Source organism: Sinohyriopsis cumingii, chromosome 15 (genome assembly GCF_028554795.1).
Source record: "Sinohyriopsis cumingii isolate HCF-2022 chromosome 15, ASM2855479v2, whole genome shotgun sequence".
Lineage (NCBI taxonomy): Eukaryota > Metazoa > Mollusca > Bivalvia > Unionida > Unionidae > Sinohyriopsis > Sinohyriopsis cumingii.
In genome coordinates, this window is record NC_142975.1 from 60,992,790 (window position 1) to 61,019,967 (window position 27,178).

General features: G+C 36.1%; 1 protein-coding gene across 1 annotated transcript in view; it reads left to right on the forward strand.

The window, feature by feature from the left end:
* Positions 1 to 12,704: 12,704 nt before the first annotated feature.
* LOC149781909 (uncharacterized) overlaps positions 12,705 to 27,178 on the forward strand; it is an 80,888-nt gene continuing 66,414 nt past the window's right edge. The window contains exon 1 of the mRNA XM_089936105.1: positions 12,705 to 12,844. The gene's annotated coding sequence lies outside the window, so the exon portion shown is untranslated. The remainder of the gene's footprint in view (positions 12,845 to 27,178) is intronic.

Genomic DNA, 27,178 nt, shown 5'->3' on the forward strand with positions numbered 1-27,178 from the left:
AAGAGGGCTTGTAAGTTCACATTTCAGTGTCTGCACTGTAATGGTAACAACGCAAGAACATAGGGATTATTATGCCACACAGTCCTAGAACAAAACAATGCATCACCCGTTGTAAGCCATTTCATTAGCTATACTTATTTTCTTACCGCGTTCGCTTCGAATTGACTTGAGTAGCTATTCAGACAGTGACGAGAATGGCCATGCTTTACTGGGTCTATCCTATAGGCGATTTATATAAAAAAATATTTTTAAAAATTAAATTAATGCACGAACAATCGTACCATGGGCGATCCCATGGAAATTGTGTCCGTCTTATTTTAAAATACATCAACATTTAATTTAACCGTGCAGATCGCTAAACAAACCTCTGATAATACACATTTTGAAAAGTGTTGTGTGACACGGATCGCCATTGTCGTTTGGTGTCTGCTTTCTTCTTCGAAAAGAGATCGTTTCGTCTTGACTATAAAAATTTAATTTGACTAAGTTTTACGCACTACTTGAACTCATACATTTACGTTGTAGGTGTAAGCCGTCGTTCTCAGTTTTCTGGAAGTTCGTTTTTGCGTTTATCAGATGTGATACTATTTTTTATGGACCGAACGAAATTTCTTTTGGCATGAATCAGGACTCGTGGTTTTGTGGCAGCAATGGAGAGCATTGATTAAAGCCCAGTTATGTCGTCTTCGAAATCGCTGACACGGATTTGAACTAACACTTCAGGTTTTGTGTGAGGCGATACGGTACATCATTGCCTTTTACTTCCTCAATGAAATCGTTTCATCTTATTGCAAAATTACATTTGACTAGGTTTCATGCGCAGCAGGTCTCTGTATATAAGGAGAGTGTCTTAACGTCAGAGTATTCATTCCGCTCTCAAACGATCAAAGATGGAAGAGTCAGCATAGATCGACCTGCTGGTCAAATATTTGCTAAAAGTCATACGAAAGCATAATTCACAGGCGAAAGTGGCAACAAAACTTACTCTTTTGATCGTTGATTTGATGAGAGTCATACGAAAGTGTGTAAGTGCTAATGAAGTTTGCTATATCTGCAAAGGTAAATGGGTATTTGTCTCCAGAATACCTGCTTCGTCTAAGAAAGAGAGACAAAAGTCAAGATACCTAATATCGTTGTCAGGAGAAAGGACACTGGAATTCAGAGTGCCCTACGAGAAAAGAGAAGAAACAAAAACAAGACGAAACAGAGAAGAGGGATTCAGAAGAAGAAGAAATTGAAGATGATGAAGAACTTGTGCCAGTAAAGACATGGAAATGGAAAAATTGACAATGTGAGCCGATGCGTTGGCCCTGATGTGAAATTTCATACTACCTTCTAAAAGAGAATAGACCAGAAAGAAAACGTAAGTGTCTCTTGGTCTTGACATTGTATAATAAGGATGGCGTGTTTTGTTTTTTACTCACACTTTATGAAATTGTGCTCTTTCACCTCTCTCTATCCCTCTGGATCATGTTTTAGTCAGAATTGAAATGGAAGGATGTTTTCCTTCACGCACGCTCTTTAGGCATGCAAGTCGGTAAACAATAGTCAGTCTATTCATCCATCATTTTGTGTCTTGATGTTTCTTAAATCACACACTGATGCCATAAAATAACGGGTTAAATGGGTTTTGTAGTGTTGGGAGTGGGGGTGGGGAGGGGTGGGGTGTAGGTGTTTGGCAGAGTTGGTCATTGCAGGTGAGGGCTTAGGTGCTTTCAAAAAACTTTTTCTTCTTCACTCTGTGTTGATAGTATATTTGGGGTTTGTATGCGTTCGCGTACGTTTGTGTGGATAGTTTATTTGGGGTTTGCATTATCTCCCTTCTGTGTTGATAGTATATTTGGGGTTTGTTTTTTCCTCTTCCCTCTGTGTGTGTGTGTGTGTGTGAGTGTGTGTGTGTGTGTGTGTGTCTGCGCGCGTATGTCGTGTGTGTGTGTGTGTGTGTTGGTCTCTGTTTGTCCCTATAAAACTCACTTTATCCCTATCAGATGCACTCTACCTACCTACCTACAGTAGCGCGTATTCAGGTCAGCCACTTGCAACACTGTTGCCATTTATCCCCTAGTGTTCAGTACAGTGACGTCACTGACGCTGGAAATTTTGAGACTATAAATATCGACTTGGGGATTTCCACATTTTGTAGCTATACAGATATACTAGAATTCATAAACAGGAACGTCACTCAAGCTGAGGCTATAAAAAGATAGTGGGATTTTCCAAAGGAAAAACCCACAAGTTGGAGCTATAAATAGATAGTGGGATTTCATAGGAATTTCAGCTGATTATAGATACATAGGTATTTATCCACGATCGTCACAGAAGTTGATATTGTAAGTAGTTACTAATTTTATCCATTTTATAGTGTGTGTGTGTGTGTGTGTGTTCTCGTACGTTGTGTAGATCGTATATTTGGTTGTTTTTTTTTTCTTCCTCCCGAGTGTGGATAGTATATTTGGGGTTTGTTTTTTTTCCTCTTCCCTCTGTGTGTGTGTGTGTGTGTGTGTGTGAGTGTGTGTGTGTGTGTGTGTGTGTGTGTGTGTGTGTGTGTGTGAGTGTGTCTGCGCGCGTATGTTGTGTGTGTGTGTGTGTGTGTTGGTCTCTGTTTGTCCCTATAAAACTCACTTTATCCCTATCAGATACACTCTACCTACCTACCTACAGTAGCGCGTATTCAGGTCAGCCACTTGCAACACTGTTGCCATTTATCCCCTAGTGTTCAGTACAGTGACGTCACTGACGCTGGAAATTTTGAGACTATAAATATCGACTTGGGGATTTCCACATTTTGTAGCTATACATATATACTAGAATTCATAAACAGGAACGTCACTCAAGCTGAGGCTATAAAAAGATAGTGGGATTTTCCAAAGGAAAAACCCACAAGTTGGAGCTATAAATAGATAGTGGGATTTCATAGGAATTTCAGCTGATTATAGATACATAGGTATTTATCCACGATCGTCACAGAAGTTGATATTGTAAGTAGTTACTAATTTTATCCATTTTAGTCTAAACCATTGTAACTTAATTTTCGGGGATATGTTTATTTTCCTTTAAATTCTGGGACAATTTCGTCATTTTAACGTTACTTTTAGTCACATCCATTTTGTCGTTGAGCATTTCCTTGATTATAGCTATTTATAGCATCATTACGATTATGCAAATTTTTGAACACCCCAGCAAAATTTCAGGTCTTGGTAATGCTTTATATATAAATCCCACGCTTGTACTAGTGTATGTATGTTTCTGTCTCTGTTGTGTTTGACCCTCTACCATCATTGTCCCTAGATAGTCCCACCATGTTCAATTCCCCTTGACGCTATACAGATCCACCATGTTCAATTTCCATATGTTAAATTCCCTTGAGGCTATATCCCCCAGGGGTTTCCGTAATGTTAAATTTCCCATTGTCCCTAGACAGTCCCACGATCTATTCCCCATGTTAAATTTCCCTTGTACGTAAAGTGACCCACGATTTATTCCCATGTTAAATTCCCCTTGTACGTATACTGACCCACGATTTATTCCCATGTTAAATTCCCCTTGTACGTAAAGTGACCCACGATGTATTCCCATGTTAAATTCCCCTTGTACGTATATGTTCCCACGATTTATTCCCATGTTAAATTCCCCTTGTACGTATATGTTCCCACGATTTATTCCCATGTTAAATTCCCCTTGTACATATATGTTCCCACGATTTTTCGCCATGTTAAATTTCCATTGTACGTATATGTTCCCAAGGGGGTCTGTAATGCTAATTCCCATTGTACGTATAGTATCCCCCTTCACTACTAATGTATTATATGGGTTTCTGCAACTGCTTGTAAAGTGCGATCTTTATAAAATAGCATACAGTTATATTACACAAATATATAAATTTTATCTCCATATATTTTAGTGGAAAATTATTTTCCATATAAATTAATGAAAAATTACTTTTAATACAATTTAGAATAAATTTTAATCGTAATACTTTTATTTAAAAGTTCTGTCCTAATATATGTAATTATCTTTAGTAAGTATTGTGACATCTAGATGGTAATAAAGAGGCGACTTGCCTGCTCAAAAAGGGACCATTACGTGGCAGCTGGAAGTACACAATATTCATGTTTTTGTTGACAAAAGTGCCAATATCTTTCACATGTTGAATTACAGAAATCGGTTATTGCATATTATTTTATTAGATAATATGTAAATGTTGAGTTTCATCTAAATGTGCAATGCTTTATTTGTATTCTTTGTTCTTTTGACACTTTTAGGAAATTACTTTTTAATTTATTGCCATGTGTTCTACCTACATGTTTTCTCGAATTTCGAGAATCACTTTACATTATTGCTGTATTTTAAATAAACACTTTAAAAATGGGTCTATCAAATAGCTGTGTTACTACTGCAAACGTCACAATGACCGCACTTCCTTTCTCGAATATATTATAATAAATGGAATTACAGTCTTTGTTGATGATTTAGTATACATTTATAATCATTGTATGCATTGCAATTCGTTGCCCCCTATGCCCCACACCACTAAACGCCACCACCCCAAAATAAAACAAATGCAGAAAAATAGTATTATTGTCAGTGATTACCTGATCTCCATTCTTTCATTTGAAAAGGTGGCTTACTCATGAGTTGTACTTGCTGGGGATGAAATTCAGTGATTAAAAAAAGAAAGTACCAGGAATGCTACCTTTTGAAACCAACAAAACCCGAATTAATATGTACCTCGTTTACCTTGAAACTAAAGGTCATCATAACCTTTTACGGTCATTGCAACCTCAGATGACAAGCATGTATTTAATCCAGTTAAGTTATATGTACAAGGTATGGATGTATCTTTCTTAGAAGCAATATCCTTTTCTTACAATACGCATGTTTTCTTCTTACCTTTGGTCACGGTTACCTTTTAACTCTCTTGTCGGGCTGATATAGGCAGAGTACAATATTTAGTCTTGTCATGAAGAACTTTCGGCTCGATGGAAAATCATTCAGAAATTATGCACACGTTGCACCAGTGTAATCAAAATAAAGTTGCTATAACGCTCTGTGATTCGAGAAGTCAACAAACACATATAGACAGAGTGCAAGACAGAAAGACATAGATTACATCACTGCAGAATACCATTGCAAAATTTAAAGACAAATATAGGACATATCATGCTCATATTAAAAGTACGTTTATCTGCAAGACGACTTTAAAGAAATATATGTATAATGTGCAATGACTTCTATGAAATAAACGGAAGAAAGTAAATTTGCCATTTTAAGACAGAAAAAAGGCATAAACTCCACTGCCGATATGATGCACATAAAATTAAAACACGGGGAGTCACTCCATCCGTTTGGGTATAAAACATGAAATAAATTACTTAGGTCCTGTTTATATTCAGCCTCAACCAAATTTGGTTTCAAAAATATGAAGTACCAGAAAGATTACTAAATGTAAAATTAAGGTAAAGCTACGAGTCAATCAAAATGCTCTGCAGATCTGATTTTAATCCATTAATCAACTCAAAGGCTAATGACGTAAACTGAAAGGCAAATTTACAAGTTATACATTGGCCTAAGCTACTCCAATGTTTGTCCGAAGAAGGTGAATCGAATCTGACAGAGCTTCTCCATATCAAGCAATATACTAAATTTAATTTCCTTTCATGAAGACCTTCAAGAATTCTTCATGGTAAACAGAATAATTCCTTCCCAATATATGTGTAGATGCACGTTCGTGGTTTGTGAATAAACTAACAATTCGGAGAGGATCAAATGTCACGGGGATACACTTTTTGTCATATAAGACTCACGGTACTAATTCAGTTCCCACAGTAAACCTATGCAAACACCATGCAATTAAAAATTCAATAACTTAAAATTGTTGAGTGATCACGATCAAAACTTATTTATTAGTATAGATAATGAAACCTGGATGTCAGCTTTTGTGTAGAGGAAACGATATGAGCCACGGCATGTTCTGGACCTGCATGTGTTTGAAACATGTGATTTCAATTCCGCACCAAAGAGTCAGGTGCTTATTTTAGTAATGAGTGTTCCAAACTCAAGACTGTTAAAGGACTGAAATTCCCTCAGTAAAACAATGTCTCTATTTTCTTAACTTGCAACTAGGATAAGTTATCAAAATATTCTTTTTCCTGCAACATAACTTACATTATTAACCAATCCTGGTCAGCCTAACCCATATATACTCTATTTCCAGGCTAGTTCTCATTTTTTCGTACCATTAGTACCGTGTGTCATATAACCTAATCGCAGCAAAGACATACAACCGCTCTAGTGGCCTAGTGGTTAGAGCGTCCGCCTCGGATGCGAGAGCTCGTGGGTTCGATCCCCGGCCGAGTCATACCAAAGACTTACAAAAACGGTACTAACAGCTGCCTAGCTTGACGCTCAGCATTAAGAGGTTAGTGTTAGGACTGGTCGGCCCGGTGTCAGGATAATGTGACTGGGTGGGACATCATGCTACATGTCTGCGGCATGATGCCCCAGTGCTAGACATCACTATAAACTGCCACATTGCAGACATCGTAGCGATATGACTGAAAAATTGTTAAAGCTACGTTAAAAATCCAAATCAGATCACATCACAACACAGCAAAGACATACAAAAGTGGATGGTTTCGGAGGACAATTTGGTGTCCTACGAGAAAATGCACCATCCAGCTAACTTGAATTAGGAGACTATGGGGTCCTATGGAACTTTAAGATTTAATAATATTTATTACAATTGGAATATACAACGATTAATGAAAATACAATACGTAATCCTGATGATATAGGGCAACTGTGTCTTCAGTTGTCTTACATTATAAGAACCAAGAGATTTCAAAAATCAAAGGTGTCTTTGTACTAAAATATCGAAACAGAGAAGAAATTTAGCGGAGAAAAAGACCATTCGGGAAAGTTTAATAAACATTTAGCAAATACCAAATTTCGTACTAAACGTTATAATATTAGAAAGCTATTAAGCGGTTCAATTTGCAATTAGCCGCTTTCAATCAAATTTGTTTCTTATCCTAACTGGGTTGACTAACTGACCTTGATAACTATCCAAAAGGTGCTGACAGGTGTAGCTTGACACTAATTGATAATATATCAGCATCAACTGCTTGTAGGTTATTTGACCTACGACACTATTCATTCTGTTAACTTGATTCAATGAGTACTAAAATGATAATTTGATCCGATGCATGATACGGGGCTTCACAGTCACTAATATGTCCTCTTGTATAGTTGTATAGACCAATCAAAACCGTCCGATAAATCCACTCAAAAGGATGGGCAGTGACAGGAAATGGTGCAAAGCTCAGTGTAGCCGCCTACTTCTGTCCTTAATTGCTTCTTGTACATAAACTGTTCTGCTTCATTCGGCTGTAAAATGGGAACAGTATATTATTGACATACAATATAACGGTGAATTACCTGAAAATTCTCTTGTTTATTACTTGAATTGTTGTTTTTCTTTATGTAACGATTTTCAAACAACCCATCTATTAACACATACTATAAGTAAGTATTACCAAATGAGCTATTTTTAGGATAATGCACCACGTAGAATAATTCTTTTATTGATTTAATAAACGAGTATTTTTTTCTTCTAATTATTGGCAGGTTAAATGGTCGACAATTTGTCTCTATTATCTCATTTCATTCATTCTTTCTATACATTCCAAAGAATTTTAACAAGGCAAATAATCCACAAAAAAAAAATAATGATTTTTATGTCAAATATTTGAAGCATTGAATCAAGAATCACCTTTTCCATCCAATATAATGAGAGCAATTGTAAAATACTATCGTGGCAAAGCTCGAATGAATGATACATTAGTAGCATCTTTAAATGGCTGGCTACATGATACTAGTGATATGAGGTTGTTTATCTATTTTGTATCATACTAAAGTTCTTATCTCTTAAACGCAATGTCACCTTATGTCGACGGTCAACACCGAGCAATAAAGAGCTACATATCGTTTTAAGCAGTCACTCAAGCTGTTCTATATTTGCGATGGTTACATTTGTTTCATAAGAAACGCGTTGCTTCGGAACATGCAGATCGTGTGAATTGATTTGCAAACATGTTTAATCTTTTTTGGATTCATCGTACTTGTTGTAAAAATAACGTGGACCAAGTGTTGGTATAGTTCATCCAACCATTCGTGCAAATTGTCACACGTTCAAGAGCGTCTTTCTTCTGCCTTTTTTTCAAACGTTAGTAATAAATCCATAACTATAATTCAATAAAATTTGTATAACGGCACATGTCTCATTTTGGAAATCCGGCTCTCTTATGTCTGACCCACTAAGACATTTATACATTGGTAGTAATTTATTTTGTCTGAAACGGTTTGAAACTCAGATTGGTAATTGTCTTTTCCCAAATAATTTTGGTGCATATTATGAAAATATGTTATGGTCTGAGCGCAATTGTCATCAGTTAAATTTTCAACCGATCACACATGACACGAAAACAATATGTGAATTCATGTGTCCTTTCCAGAGTAAATACCTTTTCAAGTCTGTCGAATATGAATATGTTACTAAACGAAATGTAGTTTTCGTCATTATTTTGTCACTTCTTTATCAAGGTCATCAGTTTACCAACATCACATGAAAGATACTATAATCGTATCCTTGACATTTGAGCCTAAATAATGATTTATATTCTTTGATGTATGTGCAGTTTTTATTTATTTGCTCTTTTAATGTCAAATTGAAACATTAAGGAATTCATTTTGGGTACGAGAATTCCACAAAAAGAATGTCTTGTAGTATATAAATGGACAACGAAAGGCTAAGAGGTTACAACGGACAAATCTACATACATCCAACGATTAATATGGATTAGGAGCGAGATTAAGCACAGATAAAACACCATAACACAAACAATTAACTTAGAATGTACATTAAGCTGCAAATAAAGTTATTGGTTTCTGCAGCTTTATAAAAGACCCCAAAATTAAGCAAATTAACATGGCTAAAAACATCAAGCGATGAGCCCAAGTGTGTGAATCTAACACCCCTGGTTACTCCATTAAGTCGTTCCCCCGTAGTTCTCGCGGAGGTGGAATAGCTGCCATCACAAAGAACACCTTAATCAAACGTCTTAACCACACCACAATATTCAATTTCGACCAAACATCGTTTGAACTAGTCCAAACCACACTCACACTGGAGCAAAGGTTAGTCAGTATCAATTCAAAAGTGTTTTCCATGGTATAGCAGTGTTAGGGACCAGCTTCGCACTGCTAAAAGAGACCGCCGTAAAGCTGAGAGGCTCTGGTTTTCCACCAGACTCACTATTCATAAGCAAATCTATGATGTCGCTACGAAGAATTTCACAAATATAGTCCATGCAGCGAAATCAGCCCACTACACTACTAAGATCATGGAAAGTTCCAGTTGCAAAGAGCTCTTCGAGATTACTAACAAACCTAATGTCAAGGAATAAATCAACACCACTTCCAACCACCTTCTCTCCAGTCGACCCCAGAAACTTCAAAAAGTTCAAAACACAGCTGCTCGGATCATACTTAGAGTAACACGATCAGAGCACACTTCCACGCTGCTCTGTGCCATTCACTGGCTATCCATTTGAACCAGAATCAAACACACAATTTGTTCTCTGTACTACGTTTTACTGACAGACTCCAGTCCAACATACATATCCAACCTCACCCATGTTAGACACCAGCAAGATACTTACGCTCCTCTTCTGACAATCGCATACTCATTATTCCCACTATGAAAACAAAGTCAATTGCCCACTGAACGTAGACACTGAACTTAGACACAAAGACTGCTCTCAAAACTCACTTATTTCGACTGCAAGAAGAAACTTAAAGACCTAATAATGTTTCCTACCTTAAATTTTCTCAGCATGTTTTTTTTTTTAATGTTTTCTAATTTCATGGTGTTTGTTTTTGTAATCATATCATTATATGTTTTTTTCTTTAGGTGTAATGTTATTTTAATTAATCAAAACTGTGTTTGAATAACTTTCCCAATTCAGCCGAACAATTTCCTATATTTTAGAAAAGTCACCAGTCACGTTCCAAATACCGCAAAATCTGCTAAGAAAATTACTGTATATCTAAGACTAAAATGACGTATGATAGGGAACTCCCACCCATCTCAACAAATAGTATCCATGCTCTGTTGTTGTATTTTGTATTCACCCGTTTCTTGACCGATTTCCCGTATTAATTAGAATACTGATTCCCGAAAGATTCATGATTTGATGCTTGAATAATGACGAGGATCAGTCGATCGAAACTCCACTTTCGGTTCTCTAAACAATATGATCTTAAATCCCTATATTTATTGTTAAAGTCCCTATATTTAAAATAGAGTTAAATAACGGTAAATTAAACATGATGTATGATTTTTTGTGGCAAAAAGCAGACGAGATTATAAGTCTCATTTACATGGATGTTTATAGAATCACGTAATTAAAACAAAAAAGGGAAATGGGATACGCTCAGACTATACACTGTATGCGTGACCATGGTTTCGATGGGTAAATCAAGACAAACCATACAGTAGAAACCTATGATTGACATTTATGGTAAAAACGACCTGTTCGGTGGCCTTGTGGTTAAGCGTCCGCCTCGAAAGCGGGAGGTCGCGAATACAAACCCAGGTAGAGTCATGCCAAATACTTATAAAAATGGTACTAGCAGCTGCCTCGCTAGGCGCTTAGCATTAAGAGGTTAGTGTTAGGATTGGTCATCCTAGTGTCAGGATAATGTGACTGGGTGCGACATTATGACACTTGTCTGGAGTATGATGCCACGGTGCTATACATCACTATAAACTGCCACACTGCAGACATCGTAGCGATATGACTGGGGAAAAAACCGGTTAAAGCTACGTTAAAAATCTAAATCACACACACACACACACACACACACGCGCACGCGCGCTCGTGATAAAAAGGTACTAACTCAGCGTTCCCAATTGTACGTATGCTCTTTCATTGTGGTTATGTAAGGAATAAATCCGTATTGAGATAGAACCACATGTACATCTTGAAAAGGTATTATTTCAATTGGCTTGTCTTTAAGATGTGTTCATTATCAGGGGAGTTTTAAAAAAGACGACAACATTATAACCTGTATTGTTGATATTTCACATGCGAGTGACATGTTCGTTTGTTTTCAATTAATCCTTACACATTTACACCCTTGGAACATTAAATTCCTAAATGTTATTATCTTTGCTCTTCTTCTGTCTGACAATAGCTATATTCCGATGGTGCCTCACAATGACAGCAAATCGTAGCCAACAAAGAGCGTGGAAGATATCCTAATGGGGCAGCTTGGAGGTCAAAGGAATTAGTAATAAACAGAAAGAATAAGTTTCCTTTGTGTTTTCCTTGTTTGGAAGCAAACTGTTCACCAGAATAAAAATGTGTTGTTGTTGTTGTGGCTTCAGCGCCCTCTTTCAGCACATGACAGTTTATACACAGCGCCCAGCATATTTGGTGGACTAAGAACCAGGAAAACCCCAGCGAAAAACCACCTAAAATTGCTGACAAGTATTGTCAAATACCAATGTTGACCGAGCCTGAGACTCGAGCCAACTTTGAGGCGAGGTGAAGTGATATGTGTGAGTAATGTGTATAGGTGATTGCCTTAGACCACTCAGCCACATAGGTGATATATGTGAGTGGTCTGTATAGGTGATTGCCTTAGACCACTCAGCCACATAGGTGATATGTGAGAGTGCTCTGCAAAGGCGGGCACCTTAAACAATTCGGCTACTCGACAACACGGGGCTGCAATTGTAATAGATGCACAAATTCCCCATCAGCCATCATTATAGTCTATGTTTATGGCCTACGGATTGGAGAGATGATTCTGTTAGCGACATCCTGCAAACATTCCCAAAGTTATTTTACAGAAGCACAAGGTCGGTATAACAAGATGAACTGGTGGGGTTTCTGATTTACAACAGAACACATTTGATGGTGATAAAAATGCAATGTACAATGTTTAGTGATGAATGACTTGAATGAGAAAATAATTATGATTAACGCGTGCGTATATAATATCCAAATATTGGATCAATTAACATAATCCGCACGAAATAAATAATATAAATACAAATAAATGACTCTACACAGTACAAGCACGAAGGGTGATTGAGTCACATTGATTTCACAACGAAAGAGCAATGTGTTTTACTCAAATAGTAAAAACTGGTATTTTACTCATATGGTAAAAATGTAATCACTGAAATAGTGCAAAGTGACAGATGCGCAAAATATCTGTTCAGGGACGATGGATCAAAATTATAAACCGTTGCGTATATCTCCAATCCCCAAAGATTACAGTCAGTATTTAATGACGTAGGAGCTGTGAAACGTTACTTATGCACTGGGATCGCATTATCGGGATTCAACGTTAAAAGACTGCACGTCATTCAGAACCACCTAGGGACATCGGAAAACTCAATGTCTCATAGTGATAAGTCCAATATAAACCGTATTGAACATCCATAATAACGTACAAATATATTAATCGCTCGAATAATTATATCAATAAATAGTTTCTAAACTTCGATACATGATGACAGACAGGAGTATTTTATCATACAATTTTAGAGCATAGGTCGCATTCCTTTCTGGAAATTATCTTCCCGTTGCTTTCCGAGAAGTAGTAAAAATTGATTACATGTGATAATGGAACTACATTGAAGCCCTTTAGTTTGGAATGGATTCGAATGTTTAGAACTGTATAATGAAATGGTCTGACAAAAGGAATCTAACAGGCAATAAACAGCAAAAATGTGTTTCTATTCTTCGCAGTACGTATCACACGATACCAGGTAAGTGAAATCATTTCATATAAATCATATCAAAGGCAATACCATCGTAGATGTGTATATCTTTTTCACTGCATGTTTCTCATGACATGGGTTAGTGAATAATAATAATAATAATAATAATAGAAGAAGAAGAAGAAGAAGAAGAAGAAGAAGAAGAAGAAATAGAAGGAGGACAAGCATAAGAAGAAGACGAAGATGAAGAAGACGACCGTTGTTGTTGTTGTTGTTGTTGCTGTTTATGGTTTAGATAGACATGTGTGTTAAAAAATAACTGTGGCGCTTTAACTCTATGAATCGATATTCGTAATATATATATATATATATATATATATATATATATATATATATATATATATATATATATATGCGCGCGTGTGTGTGGAGAGAGAGAGAGAGAGAGAGAGAGGTGGGGTGGTAAATATATAACTACACTCGACTACCCATCAGGTTCCTGCCAGATCATTCTTCCATTTAGGACAACTTCATCTTACTTCATCGAGTTCTCTCTCTCTCTCTCTCTCTCTCTCTCTCTCTCTCTCCATCAAAATGGCCAGGCTTCAAAATATGTTACGACCATACATTTATGCATGAAATGAGATGTCATCGAAAACTACATAAAACGAACACATCACACATACCATTAAGTAAACATCAAGTATTAACTTATTTCTATTTCTTTTGTTGGTTTAAAGAGCACATCTAATGCATTATTGGCCGTGACATACTGAGCATGGGATCTAAGCAATTATCCCAATAACCATTCAATTACGAGTCCGGCGCTCTCGCAACTGAGCCACCGCGGCTCCTACAACTTGCTTTAAACTAATTTTACACTCGAATATTGTCAGTTGTTGAGTTACATGATTTGTTTCTATTTTGATATACAGTGTCGCTAATACAGTACCTGTTACTCTCAAGCTTTCCAAGCTACACCATACACTTCTGAATACAGAAATAAACAAAACAAAAGAGTATATAAGCGTATATACGCGTACTTGGTAAACTCGCAATCAATAAAATCATTCGTTTAAGAATGTTACTATCTTAACTTGGCAGATAAGACACATCTGTGATAATTCTACTGTAACCCCTCACTAATAATATTAATTGCACCAGTTAGCAAAAGAAATACAGTAATTACAATAAATATGTCTTCATTTATATATTTTAAAAAATCATTATTTTCATAAAATGCAAATCTTGAATAGTTTATGAATGAGCTAAAAGGTCTGTGTTATCTTTCGAGGTTTGATCTTCAATTTGACTTCGAAGAAAACAATATTAGGTCAAAGTTGATGTAGTGAAGAGAAATGTATGACATGATGTCTCCATGTGTTTTCCTGCATGACTTAACTTCAAGCGTGAATACGTAACATGCCCGTTAAATTTAATACACGATCAACACAGGTGTGCCACTACAACCTCAATGATTTATGAATTTCTCTATCAGGATTTTTAAGTCGAAAAGTGTATTGTTTATTTTTGTTATTTATTTCTTTTGGAGAGATATGTGGTAGTGGGTGGCGACTGTTGTGCCCTCCGTTTCAAGTGCTATAAATTTATAGCACGATGAACTTTGTATAGGTTCAATTAATAACGTAACGTTTCTACTCTTAAAGCCAGGGTTTCGCTTTGAAGACATAAATTCCCTTCGTGGGGATCAAAAATTGATAGCCGTTTGTAGAAATGACGAGAATAATGCTTCTTTGCATAAACAAATTGTGTTAAATCAGTGTTAAAGATTTCATAATGTTAACTTGAGAGTTAAGATGCTATTGTATGAAATACGGTGAACACGGTTCATATATTACAGTTCGTGAAATCTGTGTTTGGCATACGAGTGGTTGAGCATATATGTATATAGATGTACATACATATATCCACTGATCAGTATAGATAGGCGCCATAGTTTTGACATACATACATTGTCATTTACCAATACAGATTCAAATTTGCTAGCAATTTTGTTATTTACAATGGTTTACATAAGTTACGTTGTTGCTGTAGACTTTCCCTAACACTGCTGTTGACATTCGCTAATCCAACTGTTGACTTTACCTAACTCTGTTGTTGACTTTCCCTAACACTACTATTGCCTTTATCTAACACTACTGTTGACTTTCTGTAACCCTAATGTTGACTTTATCTAGCACTACTGTTGACTTTCCATAACTATGCTGTGTGATTAACATAAATCTTTTGTTGACTTTCCCTAGAGCGTCCGCCTCGGATTCGGGAGGTCGTGGGTTCGATCCCCGGCCGAGTCATACCAAAGACTTACAAAAATGGTACTAACAGCTGCTTCGCTTGGCGCTCAGCATTAAGAAGTTAGTGTTAGGACTGGTCGGCCTGGTGTCAGGATAATGTGACTGGGTGGGACATCATGCTACATGTCTGCGGCATGATGCCCCAGTGCTAGACATCACTATAAACTGCCACATTGCAGACATCGTAGCGATATGACTGGAAAATTGTTAAAGCTACGTTAAAAATCCAAAACACATCACATCACATTGTTGACTTTCCCTAACACTACTGTTGACTTTCCGTAACCCTACTGTTGACCTTATCTAACACTACTTTTGACTTTCCGTAACCCTACTTAATGACCTTTTCGACTTTCATTAACCCAACTTTTGACTTACACTAACTTCAATGTTGACTTTCTGTAACTCTACTGTTGGCTTTCCTTAACCTACTGTTGACTTTATCTAACTCACCTGTTGAATTTCCCTAACTCTATTGTTGACTTTCCATAACTATACCGTGTGATTTACCTAACTCTACTGTTGACTTTCCCTACCCTTACTGTGGATATTTTCTACCTCTTCTGCTGACTTTACCTAACCCTACGACTGACTTTACCTAACTATTCTGCTGACTTTACCTAACACTACTGCTGACTTTCCCTAACCATTAAACTTCCAAGATTTACCTACATTTGATTGTACGCTTGATATTAAGGAGCAATTGATAATGCGTGCTGTATTAAGCAGGTCGTTAGGTGCATACTGCAAACAAAACGAAAGTCATTATTTTCCAAAATCTTGAAATCGGCATTACATACAATCTATCGTTTTCAAAGGATCTTATCAGAACTGACATTTCCTAGAACTCCGCTTTTAAAAGTTGAAATCCAGCCTTTAATCTTGCTATCAACTTGTTATTCCTCATTGGATAATTAACAATAATCAAAGGATCTAAAAGGCAGATAATGAAGACTAGGCTAAATTGTAATTATCATAGGACCGTATCATATCGTCTCTGCTGAGATACTAACTGAATTATCTGCCCTTTCACTTCATATGGCGTCACTATGGCACTCATCTCTGGTGATTATATTTGGATGAATGTTCTAATAGAGTGTGAAGGCCTCTACTTTATTGTGTTACATCCCGTATTCCAAACACTTTATTGTGTTACATCCCGTATTCCAGACACTTTATTGTGTTACATCTCGTATTCCAAACACTTTATTGTGTTACATCCCGTATTCCAAACTGATCATGAAAGAGAAGGAATGTATCTCAATATTTAAATTGAATTTAACTTCAAGCGACTGCAAGATATATCAGCATTTTTGATCAGTCCAAAAATGTATTCAGCTATATGACGAATATTGCAAAGCCTTCGCGTAAATTTTACTTTCTGTTAGTAATGTTGTTACCGGGGTCAAGTGACTCTTATTGGATAAAACCAATCCATTTACTTCTTTGAAAAGATCTGGTAAGTAGCCGTGCCTTACATATCACTATAGTTCATTATCGTTACGAGTAGGCTGTCCCCTCAATATCATAGTTCAACTATTTGGACGACTATTCCACAAATGTGCAATCTTTACGTTGTGTAATTTACCATATAGATAAACGTACTCTTGGATACTTCTGCGTTTTTATGAAACAATTCTTTTAATTTCATGTAAATTGTCTTGGTTTTTCGTATATTTGAATAATCTTGAGCTGGATAGAAGCGCCGGATATGTTTTGTTTGTCTGAAACTTCTTTTTTTTTTTTGTATTTTAAGCGACGTCAGCATCGATTCATTTAGAATAAAATTTTATTCCTAAGAACACCGCACTGCAACTTATATAACACATTCTATTCTTTTTCAAAAGAAACATTTTGCTAGCTTTCTCTCAGACTCACGTTTTTTAAAACCATTACGTTTATTGGTGAGCATTTATGCTACAGAAGATTTTTTTGAAAGTCATTGACACATTGATGGATGCTGTTATAATTTTCTTGAAGTAGAGTAAGTTGCACAGATGCAGGTCATTCTTTATGATCCTGTTGAAGGTCATTCTTCATGGTCCTGTCGAAGGTCATTCTTCATGGTCCTGTTGAAGGTCATTCTTCATGGTCCTGTCGAAGGTCATTCTTCATGATCCTGTCGAAGGTCATCCTTCATGGTCCTTTTAAAAATCATTCTTAATGATACTGTTGAAGGTCATTCTTCATGATCCTGTTGAGGGTGACATATATCAAACTCTCCATTATGTTTTCTGCACAATTATTCACGTCTTGATTCTGTACTCTGAATATACTTTGAGTGTGGTTCGCATTTAGAGTATAGAGCTGACCTGTTGAATCACGTGATCCTGATTCTAGATGTTTCTCTCAGATAATGCTTGCAATGGTATCACAAGAAAGCGGCTGAGCCATGTGATACCGGTTATTCTTGTAGACTTTCTCTATTTGTAATATCGCACAACTTTCCATCATGTTTTAGGATGTAAAAGAAAGGATGCAGTGTATTTCACAGCAATCACGTATCTTCATGTCCCGCACAGATGGATAAGCAAATATATAGTACAAATAATAGCTTAGCGATTAAAGAACGTTAAAACGTTTAACTGTTATGCCAGACATAGATTTAAGTTCTCTTCCCAAGTTTCAAAACGCAAAATTCCCTTATGGCAACGGGTAATTATTTCATGTGAATCAAATTTCAGGTTTTCGGTTTTGAATACAGCATTATTTATCATACTGTAATGACAGAAATAAGATATTGAAAAACTATCAAAGGCATTCCAAGAAGTAGATGATGATGCTTAAAACAAGCAAATAAAATTAAAATAAAACAATAAACATATTTCGACAGTAATATAGTGGCTGTAACAGTTATAGACCTTCCAACAGAAGTATACGTTGCTACCAAAGACCTCTGGAAGCATGAAAACGCTGCATTCAGTGACCTGATTATTCAGCAATGCAAAATTTAATATTTTTATATTCATCTCTGATAATGCTTTTGGCGTTTTATTTTTAAGGTTTTGGTTGAGGTTTTAATTAGCTTTATACATATACAATTAGAAGTCGAATGTGCATAGTGTCGTTTCAATGTCTGAGTCCTTGTCTGTGTATGTGTTTGCCAGCACTGACAAGACAAATGCCACATATTTCATTAGATCTTACAAAACATACATTTGGAGGATGCAGAACCAAAGAACATATGAGTTGAGCACCCCAGCATAATTTCCTAACCGGAGCACTACGATGGGCCCTACAAAACTAGCTCAAATTGTGACCATAAATGACACTAGGTCAATCAATTCCTAATCTAGGGACTCATTTCTCGCGAACGACACTGCCACAATTCGTTGATGTCAGTAATCATTTTGCCAAAATTTCAAATTTCATTTCATTAATAATAATAATAATAATAATAATAATAATAATGACCATTAGTACTATATAATTTTCATAGTATAGTAATAGTAGTTTGCTGTGTTTAAGATGGCGATAACATTAGCAGTGACCACTTTCGATAACGACAATGATAACGGTAATTTAGCAATCCGTCGTTGTATGTTTTCATGAGCCCAACGAAAGTCAGTTACATGCATACACACACACATCATACATACATACATACATACATACATACATACATACATACATACATACATAAAGAGGTATCTAATAAGTTTTGTATAATGTTATGAAAAAAACGATAGCATACAGAGATTGTCACTGTTATACCTTACATAACCTGCCAATATTTAGCAAACCGATTATATATGTCAAGTGTTATCTACCAGGAAGGTTAAAAATAGAAAGGAACCTACAAATTGCATTATGATTGGACACAGTTGTATTGACACACTTTGTTCATCGAAGGTACATTGATTCCTGCACTGATATGGCTCAGTGGTATATTAACATGTCGCATTGTTAGTCACTCCTGAAACGAGACAGATTGGGGGAGGGGGAAGATTTCGGAGTGGATGGGTTGAGATTGTTGGAAGGTGAATATAGGCATGTGCATATGACTCTAAATACCTTTACTTAAGTATGTACTACTACTCTACTATTAATACTACTACTAATAATACTAATTTTGTTGTGGAAAATACACACATACATACATACATACATACATTCATACGCACGTACGTACATATACATACATAAATACATACATACATACATACATACATACGTACGTACATATACATACATACATACACACACACACATACACACATACATAATACATACATACATACATACATTTTCGATGTACATCTAATTATGTTTTCTAATAATCAACAGTGAAAAACTGATCACCAGTGTGCTATATATTTTGTCGGACCCATTTTTAAACTTGAAATTTACGAGTTAAGAGCAATATAAAATCTGCATACTTCGTAATCACGTGTCTTCTGTAAGCGATTAACTGAAGACAAGGTTTATGTACACGTATCGTTTTTTATTTTCAATATCGGCCTTAAAATTACCAAAGCTGATGCACGTTTTGGTTTAATGATTGCCCTCCTCACCCCTCACTCCACTCTCGACTGTCACTTCAGGACTTTTGTATACAATGAATACAGATTTAGTTGTTATAAGTTGATCTACATGAAATTACCTTGCTCTGTCTTATTGCTCAGTGTGCAATGTGGTTTTGTTGTTAACTTGACTAGATAAAGGACCACCATGCTGAGCGCCATTTACATTCATAACGAATATTTTATCTCAGTCAACTTCCTGGTGGTAAGTGTGAAAAGTTAGACGCCATTTCATATTTATATGTACTAAGAAATTCAAAGTCTCTTCCTGTATGGAAAATTTACATACATACATACATACATACATACATACATACATACATACATACATACATACATACATACATACTAATAATAATAATAATAATACTATTAACTTCTTAGATACCTCGAGCGACTTGCAAATTTCACAAAATTAAAATTTTAATTCGGACAGTTTATAGTTTGTCTGTCTATATGTATGTATGTATGTATAAATGTATGTATGTATGTATGTATGTATGTATGTATGTATGTATGTATGTATGTTCAACAGCAAATTATTATTACTAGTAGTAGTATTAAGGTGGATGGAGGACGAAGAGAATCCAGGCCAGAGCCAGTGACAAACGTTTAAACGCTAAAGACTGTTGCAAATTGTGACCATAACTGATTCTCGATGACGAATTTTAAGTCTCTCTTGGGAAATAGAGTACGGCTGGAAAATTATGAACATGTTTATAAAAAGCACGCGCCGCACCACTCCCACCTCTACCTAAAATACCTAAAAATTAAGCATTTGGTACCGATTTACAACGTAATGGACATACTTGAGTACCACAACATTCCTCATCCACACGAGTGGTGATGCATAGCATATCATACATTGTACCGTCTTAGTAATCAGGAATACCACACTGAAAAACAATTAGGATGTCAACACGTCTTTGTCTCTTTTTATAGTTACTCTACCTGATCTGAGGTAGTGTCTTGGGCACCGCTCCGCTGTCATCTAAATCCAAAATTTCAAAGACACTTACGCAGATATCAAATTAATGTTTATTTTTCCTTAAAATTCTGCATCTCTAGCCAAGCAAATACTGGATCTATCCAAATGGTGATGTAATGACATCTAACGCTCTTTCGTCTTGAATATTTCAAATTGATTCCACAGCATAGAGCGAAAGGACTGCATTCATTACTCTCTTTATCACGTTTATTCTACTGTCTTTACTTACAACATTCAGATGTATTGAATTCCTTTATTCTCCTGGAACATTTCTGTCTGCAGTATTGTTTATCATGTTCTGCAAAGTATCTCTCTTGTACACTCCTTTAGCTTGTATCTGAAATCTGGAATATAAAATGTTGAATAAACTCTCAAAAACAGCAAAACAGTCCACTCCGTTGAAACACTCAAGGTTAATGTAAAATTCCCGCCCGATGAAACATATCAGTTATCCACTCGCTTCAAGCAGATATATATATATATATATATATATATATATATATATATATATATATATATATATATATATATATATATATATATATATATATATATATATATAGCGAGAAGCTGTTGTCTGGTATCACAAATTTATCTAATTAACTTAACTTAATCGAATCAAGCTTTCACAGAACTAATTGTTCAATTTTCTACTGGAAAGTTTCTTCAAATACAGATAAGTATTGTTAAATCTTAATACAAATTTTGAGATTCGCCGCCCTGAAATCCACATTCAAATGACATTTCTAATTTCTAAGCTTTGGAGTGATAATTCGGTCGAAATTCTGTTTAGTCATGTGTTTTATTTTTTCCAGTTCGAATAAATATAATTGTTTTTGTGACGTAGACTCAGATAGATATTATCATCATCTTGGCACGTGCAGTACAGTATTGTTTCATACTGTGTTTGCGTCATGAAAATTGTTTACCCCTTTACCAAAGTGTCACGCTGCGTTTTAATTGTAATTTCTATATATTCACAGCTTGTGTATGGGGCATAATCTGTACCACAGTGTTGTTGTATTGAGGCATAAATACACTTAACTCGCAATAGTCTACGTTTATAAGTATACCCCTGAGCACACTAAGAGATTTACCTTACATGACCAATTAGATTACAGTACAGTATCAATATATATACTTTGTAAAAGTTGTAATTATTTTGCATTCTAAGTTATATTTTAATATACTTATATCCATACGCGGGATGTATGATTCAAACAAATACGTCTGTTAACTAGATGTAACAGTATAATTTAATTTTCGTTCCAGTTTCGTATCCCAAAACGATTGGGATTTTTTCTTCTGCTTTTTGTCAGATGGTCGACTCGACAAAAATCTCTTGTTTTTTGAGTCAGCTTTGGATGAATAACAGAGCATGAACAAAACACAAGCAAAGTACCCTTAATTAGACTATAAACCAAACGGAAATGTTTGTTAACAAGGGCAATTTTGATCCAAAATTATCCATTAGACTATGTCAAAAGGAGTAAAAGAAATATGTATCTCTTTTGGTTCAATTGTTTCCAAATTTACCCACCCACGTACCCCCACAAACTTTAAAAAAATCTGTGTTGAAATGGGAATTGAATTACATTCGTGTGATTCCATCGTCGCTCAAGAAATGAAGCTACATCATATTTCAATGGAAAAAGAGTATCATTCTGTAAGAATTTTGAAAGTAAATTGTTGAATCAGAAAAAGATTGAAGAAGATCTTCTCACATTTCACATTGGGACCCGATTTTTATTCATGTATCATGCAGTGCAATATGAACTTTTCTCGAAACGAAGAATGGTTTACACTACCGTAACTACTTTGAATGCGGATGAATAAAAAACTGATAATCAGTCAACTATGCATCTTTAGAGAGTTTCCATACGTGTAATAAAACATGTTTCTGTCTAATATGAAATTCCTAATTAATATTTCGTGCAAGTACATGCTAATATTACTTATTACCGTAGTTCCGTGGAAGAAATTTAAATGAGAGGGCAACAAAATGTATCTTTAGTGACATTTGGGAACCAAGGCTTTTGTGTGCCTTGAGGAGGTTTTCCTGCAACTATCTGAAGCTGTCAGTCTTGTTGTTTCCAATAAAATGGGTTGCCACTAACTGGAATGCTTTCCTTATCGTCTTTTCCTTGCCACACAGTGCACGATCAGGTGCATCGTCTCGAGGAGTTTCATGAATCTGAGGACTAACAAAGACATCTTCCTTTATCATAGCTTCGCTTAACCTTGCACATTTTCCACGGAGATGCTTAAAGTTGTGTTTTGTCCATGGCCTTGACTAAGTTCTTCAACAGACCCAGATTGATGTGCAATGGTGGCCAAAAATCTTCCTTGATTTAGCAAGTGACGGAAGCTGAACACTTTTCATCCCAGCCTCCATCGCCTGTCGGCGAGCCCATACTCTCTTGATGTAGGGGGAATCGCTCGCGCGACTATCCCATTCGCAGAGAAAACAGCAGTACTTTGTGTATTAAGACAGCAGACAGGCAAGAGAGCAAGATCTTTCAAATTGCCACAAAGCTGCCACTGACGTTGGTGAAAATGTGTGTACCTCAAAACTTGTTTTATGTTTTCATAGGTTTCCTTCATATGGACTGCATGACCAAATGCACTTGATGGAAACATTATACAGCAAAACAGATTTAAGACTCGTTTTCGATGAATCAATGAACAGTCTCCAATCATCTGGACCATGAACGATATTGAGGGCTATCAATGCATCATCGATGTTGTTGTAGGTTACAAAATGACCTTCGATGAAGTAGAATGGGACAACATCCTTTTGACGGTCACGAAACATAGAAACCTAAACATCATCTGCCAGTAGTATGGAGCCCAACAGCTCTGTCTTACTCTTGGATAGTTCCAAATCACTGACAAGGTCATTCAGTTGACCTTGTGTTATGATGAGTGGTTCAGAGGTGGAGGATGGGAGAAAATATTGGTCATGTGATATTGATGGTTAAGGGCTAGAAGTTTCATCCTCTTCCTCTTCCTCGTCTGACTCAAGTGAGAATGATTCAGGTGCATCATTAACCGCTAGTCCTTCCCCGTAGTGTAGTGGGCGTATAGCTGATATAATGTTTGGATAATGCACAGTCCACTGTTTTTTCTTTAACACACCTTTCCCAACTGGAGGCACGATGCAGATGTAACAATGACTGATATGATATGTTGGCTCTCTACAAATTATTAGCACTGCAAAAAAGGCATAGTTTTTCGTTTACTATTCAACCACTGGCGAAGATTTGTTGCACACGTGTTGCAGAATATATGTGGGGCCCACATTTTGCCATGATCTCCAAGTTTAGAGCCAAATTAAAGGTGATAGGCTTTCTTAGCTTTTGTGATGCAAAAGTCACTTCACCACAAACATAGCAGAATGTATGTGCATTGTTCACACAAGAACGAGGCATCTCTGCTCGCTGTGGCTAAACAGAAATGTGTCCCTTTGCAAAATCAAACACTGACAAATAACTGAGCACGACACTATGATTCTAGAGCTGATATAGGGCAATATGTACAGCAGAGTAACGTAAGCTTAGTTATGACTGCATCATCCATGACTTCTAGGAATAACATGATGCAGTTCATATCATATATGACGCAATACCAGCTTCAGATTGCATCATTCATTGTTTTGCCTAAAAAGCAATTACTGCCCAAACCCAGTCATATATTTATTCATGGATCCAGTCCAGTATGTTTTCAGTTATTTCCGGTTTAAAGTGAGATCACATTTATCTTCCGGCATTCCCATGTCAAATTTCGCATATAAAGACCCAGTAACAAATCTTTAAAACTAGAGCCAATCAACAATTTTTAGCATCATTTTCGTTTTCAGTGACCAGACTTCCAGGCTTAGTAAAGTTTGACTACATTTATCTCCGAAGCATTTTGGCTGTACACCAGTGTAATAGGTACCAAATTAGTGTAGGGTGCAAACACCGTATCACCAGCTTGGAATTCCATAATAGTGGGCACGTGGCTCTCCTGTTGTTTCGCTGTATAGTTTTATCAGAAGAAAAACAAACCGTGATAAGAAACTAACTTGGAATATAGAAATAGCTTGCTGCTCATAACTAGGTGGATGTATGTATAACCTACATTATAATATCAATATACGTAAATGTTATACATGGTGAGGTATAATAATAATAATAATAATAACAATAATAATAATAATAAAGCGTTTTGAATTGAAGTGGAATATTTCTGAAATATCAGTCATAGAATGATGAGGAAATTTCCTTTGGCTTGCAACTGTACATATCGATAAATTGTTGACTATGATATGTATAGTGTGTACACGGTCTGTTCACGTATACATTCTGTGTAACCGACACGTGTTTCTACTGAAATTATCGACTTCAAATATTATATATGAATGAAAGAATAATCACAAAACCACATTCGTAACAAAATCAACGCGAAAGTCGCCAACCACTACAGCTCGAACGGACATTCCAGACGAGTCGCTCGAGATGTTTCCGATTGAATTTAACGAAGGGCAGATATAGAACGCACGCGTTATGAACGATTGAAACTTCATGAGGAAATGAGACATATCTGACCTTACAGTTATATATATATATATATATATATATATATATATATATATATATATATATATATATATATATATATACCTGATCGAATATCGTATTAGTCACGGAATTTACATCTGAATGAGAAAGCTGACACACACAGTACAAAAACTGGTGCGAAAGTGGCGCAAGCGCTTTCGGAATCCTTTCTCGAGGCTACACAGCCTCAATAGATCATTACTGAAAAGAATCAAGAACAAAATACAAAAATGTAATTACTATACAGAATGTACATGATGTCTATATACACAGTCGATGCAACGAAATGATAAATTAAACGAGCAAGTTTGGCGTTGCTTCTCTGTATAAAGTACTATTTTAAACCAAATACACGACTTTGCACAATAAGATTTTTTTTAAATCACAAGAAACGCTTCATTCCTACTTTACTCTATATGACCTTCAAAAATTAACGAATCCGTTTCATTTTATCCGAATTGATAAGGAGATGAAAATTTTAAAATCGTTAATCCTAGGTTACTGCCACGGAGTTATATAACCATACCATAATATCTAAAAGGAATTGACCCTAGGCCAAAATATTAGGTTGCCGTACTCTACCTTTCTGACGAGCACAACACCGTCTCGACTGTGTGCACTGCTGCCCTACCAAATATACGACTTTACTTACCAAGTTTAACAAACAAAGCAAAGAAAACAACCCACTAAATTCCTTCTCCACACAATGTGCACATCGAAAAGTTGCCACTCCGTAGCATTATATCCGACTAGGTAAGGAGACAAAAATTTTAAATCGTCAAACTGTCACAGTCATTCCTGCGTCGTATCTTGAAACGTTTAGAGTTTGATCGTTGGAAATGCTTTATTCGTCCTATAAGACATTGGCCGATTTTACCACAGTATACATTTTAATGTTTGATGCATTGGATAGTGAGTTATATTTCAAATGGAGCACCTAATAGACTCGTAAGTTTGGCTCTGCGTACAATTTTCAACATTTGATTTCCCTTTGTGACCAAACTGCCTGTGCAAATAAACAATTCAAACTGAAGCTTACATTTCCAAAATTTTGACTCTATAACAGGCACATTTAATGCAGTGCTAAGATTTTACTTTGTGAATGCGCATGTCTAGAAATTGAAGGCCAGCACGTGCTACGGTTTTAAAATATTGTCTTTAAGCCATATTGACAACTTAAAATGGGGTGGGATATGCAACTTTGGGAATCTATTCAAATAGTGCAAATATTGATTCAACATATTAAGAATGTGTCAACAATATCTTCAGGCGCATGCAAGAAATTAACCAGAATGGAATGAAGAGGTATAAGACGTGGTGAAAATGACGATATAGAATGAGAAACCTTTTCAACATTGGCACTGTCTGGTCTTTATCTAAGAGAACACTAAAAATATTGCATATGACATCATGTCAAACAGGGAGACGCGGGAGTGATATAATTCATACATGTTGAAGTTTTCAATTTCAGAAACATTGTCTTGTTAATCAGAGGTGTAGTGCTGTGGGAATGGCGTTCCCTTACTCTTTTTGCGCGTTCGCTTACATTTTTGGCGCTCGCCATGGTACTGTCGCATCTGGTGAACATGTGATCTTTCGCTTCTTTATGTAGCACTATACAGTTGATGTTAATTAATGATTATAATTTCAGAATTTCTTCGGAAAGAAACGACAAAATTGCGTGCTTCATTGAGAGACAAAATGAATAAGGGTGGTCTCCCACGACTAACTCCCATCACAGTAACTCTGTTGTTTTGTATATGTTTCATACTGATTTAGCACTTCCTTGTCTCATTCTGCTGTGTGTTCTACTTAACATTATTTAATAAATACAATTTTACTTCCGTATTTTATCACACTTAATATGTGTCGCAGCTATACGGTCATAAGAAAAATCCCCCAGAAGATGGGGTATGGATTGTCTAAAGCCTGGACAAGGGAGATTTAATGTCAGT